We start from the raw sequence: 6,000 nt of genomic DNA, 5'->3' as shown, positions 1-6,000 counted from the left end.
CGATGGACGAAGCAGCACTGGAAAAATTCGCGGACGCGCTCGAAGATCAAATAGCAGAATTGACAGATGTGAAATACGAAAACGTCATAAACCAAATCGAAATAACCGCGTCCCGCACAGTGGGGAAAACCTCGTGCAAAAGGGCTGTCAGGAAAAGGAGGAACCAACCCTGGTTTGATGGAGAGATCAAATCGGCCATCAGACTGCGACAAGAACTTAACAGAGTCCGAAGACATACAGCCAAAACAAAGGTTGGATACCTGGAGGCAGACCGAGCATACAAGGAACAAAAGACGAGAGTGAAGGCCTTGGTATCCGAGAAAATTGAAAAGTTCCAGAAACAAGTCTCAACAAAAATAACTGAAAGCGGGAGAAGAGTGGGAGCAGCGCTGTGGAGGTACATAGCTAACATCGAACCACAAGAACAAGAGGACAGAATTATGTCACTACGAGACGAAGCTAACAACATCCTCACATCACGTAGTCAAATTGAAGAACACATGACGAATTACTACATCACCCTACAGAATAACCTCCTAGGAAGGCGAGCATCACCAGGTCCCGCCTCCGACACGCGAAACCGACAACATCCGGCCCCCTTACCTGAAATCACAGCAAGAGAACTGGAGATGAGCATAAAGCGTCTAGCCGCAGGGAAAGCAACAGGGCCGGACGACATCCCTAATGAGTTCTTGAGGTCCCTCAAAGACAAGGCGCGGGAGGCGATCAAGACATGCTTCAATCACGTCATCTGCACTGGAGAAATCCCACCCCCTTGGAAGGAGGCCGACATAACCCTAATATACAAAGGGAACAATAAGCCCAAGCAAGAGCTCAATTCGTACAGACCAATTGCAATCCAGAGCAATATATATAAGCTATTCGCATCAATTATCACTTCGAGACTACAGAAAGAATGCGACGTATATCTCTCTGAATCACAGAACGGTTTCCGCACCAATCGAAGAGCATCAGATAACATCTTCATCCTAACTCAACTGATTGAAGCCTACCAAGTACAGGAGAAGGACCTATATCTAGCGTTCCTGGACTTGGAAAAAGCCTATGATGCAGTACCACATAACCTACTAGGAGAGCGAATGCAGGCAGCCGAAATACCTGAAGGTCTGATCACCCTCATACAGAACCTATACAGAGAGATATTCAGTCAATACAATTTGGGCACTTTTCGCTCAAACAGGATCGAGCAGGTTGTAGGCCTACGGCAGGGCTGCCCTCTCTCTCCGACCCTCTTCAACATCTTCATAAATGATCTCCTAAAAGAACTTGAAGATACCAAGAAAGGAGTCAGCTTCCAAACCCAGAAGACCAATGGAGAAATCGAAACGACCAATCCATCTTGCTTAGCCTTCGCAGATGACATAGTACTAATATCGGATGACCCTGCCCACATCCAGGACCTCCTAAACATCTGCTCACGTACAGCTGACAGGGATGGCATGCGGTTCAGTCGCGAGAAATCCAACATAATGAAGTTCGGCGACATCTCAGCCATGCCAGTTTTCTATCTGCAAGAAACAGAAATACAGCCCACATCCTTATATACCTACCTCGGAATACGGATACAAAACGCGAAAGACTACCTACACCAACATGAAGAGCAGCTCCTCCGGAAGATGAACCGGAAAAAAGGACACACATGGCACATAGCGAGACACTCGTTCAACCCGTATGACATAGGCAGACTTCATTGGAAGACCACTGCCGTTCCTGTTGCAACGTACGCCAACGACGTAATTTGCCTCCGCAAGACCACGGTCGACCAACTGGAGCGCCAACAAAGGGAAGTGGGTAGATGGCTCCTCCAAGGATCTTTCGCCACACCCAACCCAGCTGTTGAAGGGGAACTAGGCTGGTCCACGTTCTCGTATCGCGAAGCCCGCTCAAAAACGCGGTTTCTTGGAAGACTAATACATGGACCAGACCTGGCGTACACCACCCGCCTCTTTCGCTACCTCCGCTTCAGTGGCGTCCGCACTAACTGGATAAAAAAATGAACCAACTAGACAAGATTTACAGCATCAATACGAAACGGCACACAACAAAGACCGGACGGGAGTGGGATAACATCATCAGGAAGGAGATGAGACTGATAGAGGAGGAGAGATGGCACACATCCACAGCTAAAAAGAAGAGCATGAACCTCTACAGTTACAACAAGTGCACACCAGCACCAGAAAGATTCTACCGAGGGGACAGGGCCAGCGGCCTCCTCTTTCAGGCTCGAACTGGTTCCCTCCTGACAAGGAAGAGACGAAGCGAGCTCTTTGACACAGACAACGCCCACTGTCTCCTATGCGATACTGGTCAGGACGAAGACATACGACACATAGTCTTGGTTTGCCCGGCGCTACAGGAGACGAGAGACCGCCTACCAGAGGCCCTTGAAACAGCACTGGGTTTTACTCCCGAGTGTGCAGTGGAAACAATCACCGCCACAAAAAGACATCTCATCGCGTGGGAGAAGGCAACGGCCAAGACCAATGAACGGACCAGAACACACGACCAGACCAACACTAACCCCGAAGACGACCAAACAAACGCGAACCAACACACCATCTCAGTCAATTCACAGCGGCAGAGGGAAATTGCGACGACAGGCAACGCCCCAAGCGACCAGAACGAAAAGGAATCCCACAACGCGCCGATAACGCTCACCCAGCCCAGGAGCGACAAACGACCAGAGCCAATGACATCTATCGACGGAGCCTCGAAACACAACGCACAACGACGCCTAGAAGACGGAGGATGTTTACCGGCTAGGTGGAATCCTGTGGAACAGTGACCACGTGACTCCATTTTTATGTTGTTTGTGTTGTCCTTTGCCTGTGGCTCGCGTGCGAAGCCCGCCCTGATTCCAAAGGGTTTAGGCAACCTGAACCTGAACCTGAACCTAATACCCAAAATGCACTCACGCAGGATCCACATCGCGCGCAATCGTGATTAGGCAGCGATTGCGATAGTCCTCAGGTGCGGACAAAGCGAGTCTCGGCGACAGAGATCAACAACGCAGACACTTGTGCGCGTTCGCGAACATGATTACTTCAAGGATGGTTGGCACAGGCGCAGTGGCTTCCTTTCACTTGGGGTGCTAGACTCGTCAAAGCAGAACTAAGTTCAAAAGATGACGTCGCGCGGGGAGGAGTTTTGAACTTCGGAAGTTCAAGAACAATGTTTCCCTTTCCCGGCAACTGAAGTTGGGTCTACGTCAGTGTCGATCAAGATCAGTGTGTGCGCGACCCGCCCACTGGCTCGAGCGTGATAGAACGAAGAATGAGAAAGCGCACCGCTTCTGTCCGCTCCGGTGAAGAGTGAAATGCACAGCAATACATCCTTGAAGGACTTAAGGTCAAACCGTAGATTGTCAAATATATTTGGGCTGCGCGAACATTAAAATATTTCAGATCTCGAGGCGCATAACTGTGAATCAATATTTCTTCCAAACTGAATACATACAGAAACAGCATGGCTTGAGGCCTGATCCTATGGCATCACAAAACACCAGCGCTACTCGTAATGGTAAAAAGGAAACGGAAAACTGTTGTACGATTCATGGACATTGCCGTCCGTGCAGTCCTCCGTCAAGTTATGCAAACAAACAAAAAAAATGCAGAAGAGGTCGAAAAGACGAAGCTACCCGGTGACACGGCTTTTCTTGTAACCTCCTCACAATTGCTCCAGATAGCTTCGTCGTTTCAACCTTGCTGCCGCTATCAGCAGAAGCATGGAAGAGGGAACTGAAGGGGAGACTCATCTTTTCTTTCCACAGTATTCTACATTAAGTGACGGAGTAATTAACGCCGTCGAGCTTTTGCGCAAAGAAAATTCTCCCCAGCAATTTTTATTGGTGAAGGGTAATGTGTTTTGTGTTGAAATTTGTTGAGAAAAACGAAATGCCCTTTCTGTTACGGACAAGGAAAAACACAAAGAAAGACAAAAAACAAACGACATTAAAAAAGTTGCGCTGACTTGGCACATTTCAGAGATCTATTCAGAATATTTCTCGCGACTGAAAATCGAAAAGTGCGCGCAAGTCACACCAAAAGTTAGTCGATGACAAGCGCCAGTGACACACCGAAGTAGAATTTTAAGCCTCTGTTTCGTGCCACATTACATGACACACCCGCTGTATCGTCATGTGTGCTATACGTGTATTTGGGATCAGTGAACACAACAACGCTTCGGTTGAAAACTATTTGTTTCCTATTTCCTTTCTCCCTTCTCTGGTCTCCCTTCAAATCCGCGTATTGATCTTTCGCCTTTTGGGGCCAGATCTTTCGCGGTGGAGGGAGGCGAAAGGGAGCCGGTCCTTCATATATGGAGAAGGGCCCCTTGATAACGCGGTCCGCCCCTGGGTGGGCCGTGTCTTTGACTGGTACGGCCGATAAAAAGGTCGACGGGGCAGTACCGCTCGCGGTGCTGTTCCGGGAAAGAATTTTATTTTTTCTCTATGTATCTGCTGGCTTCTTTTTCAGAATGACCCTGTGTAAATTTGAGCACATATAAACAGACTAGTGCCCGCACTGCGACGACACAACCACTTCATCGTAAATGGGACGGAAAAGTCGCGTGTCCGAAAAAACCTGGGTCCGTGCACTTGCAAGCGCTCATTTCGAGGTGCTGCTCCTCTGCATAGAAGGGCACCGACGCTTTCCAACGCCTTGCACATGCAGTGTTCATGTCTCTGTTGTGTGCATTTTATATTTAGGATGCATCTGTTAATCAGAAGGAAAGCTGTTGTCCTCCTCCGGGTCTCAATGGAAAATCCCATTTTTGTGCAACAAGGAAACCACGTTAAAACAGGGACATCACGGAACCTGCGGCCAGGGGAAGTACAATGTCATACGTGAAGAACACAACAATCTTGTGCGCAGTGATATCATTATCCATGACGAGAAGCGCATCTTGCGTGGATCCTACAATCTCAGAACAGAACTTCACCGCAAAGCACGTCATCCATAAACCATAGAGCGAATTATAGGATTACCCCTTCTGATTCAAAGAGCGAGTGAGCGTATAGCAATTTGGATATGCGATAACTGCTACAAAAATGCCAGTGTCCCCTCTCTCTTCAAATGGGAAGCGATAAGCATATCGTTCGTGTCTGCGCGCACAACGTGCTATGCAGTGAAGTTCTGTTCTGAGAGTGTAGGCTCTGCGCAGATGGTCACACAGCGAACGAACAGCGTTCTTCCACAGTCGGTAAAACTGGCAAAAACCATCGTTTGGCATTTCAAACGATACTCATGATAAGTGTGGACTCAGAGGCGCAGTAGTAAGGCACGGCAATAAAGGCGGCCGCAACTCTTTCTAACAAACTTCGAAGTTCGCCACTATCTTTCCTTGAACTTTTCTCGGTAGAAAAAAAACGTTGCGCAACGTCATTTTGACGTCACGGAACTTCTGCCAAAAGCTGCATTTTCCCTTTCCTTGTACTTTGGTTTGATTGACAACACGGGCCGTCACGTGGGCCAGAGAAACTGTCCAACGGCTGTCTTTCCTCATATCTCCCGAATTGTTTACATTGGTGAAATCTGCAAAGGCACCATCCTCCCGGGCAGCCAAAACGTCATTTTGACGTCATGAAAATATTTCAAATTGCGCGCGTCTCGGTAGCCTTGACCTGAGGTTTGATTGACAGTCAGGAGCGCTCACGTGGGTCACGGAAAGCATCCAATGGTTGCGCTCCCTCCCATTTCTTGAACTTTCTTCGTGTTTCAAGAAACGACGAGTCTAGCACCCCGTTCTTCTCTCTACTCGCACTGCCGGTTCCGGACTGGCAAGATGGCGGTGATGGCAGCGGCCCGAACGAAGAAGACAACATGGACAAACGCTGATCCTGATTGTATGGTATGGGTACTTGGAGGAAGCATTTGGTTATGTAAAGCACACAAAGTCCCGTGGCTATATCGCTTACAACCTTGCTCTGCTTGTTTTTCCTCGCATTCAAGATCCCTATATCTACGACATACGAGGAAT

This window comes from Ornithodoros turicata, chromosome 5, assembly GCF_037126465.1.
Source record: "Ornithodoros turicata isolate Travis chromosome 5, ASM3712646v1, whole genome shotgun sequence".
Classification (NCBI taxonomy): Eukaryota; Metazoa; Arthropoda; class Arachnida; order Ixodida; family Argasidae; genus Ornithodoros; species Ornithodoros turicata.
The sequence above is the reverse complement of the archived record's forward strand: the minus strand, read 5'-3'. Positions refer to the sequence as shown.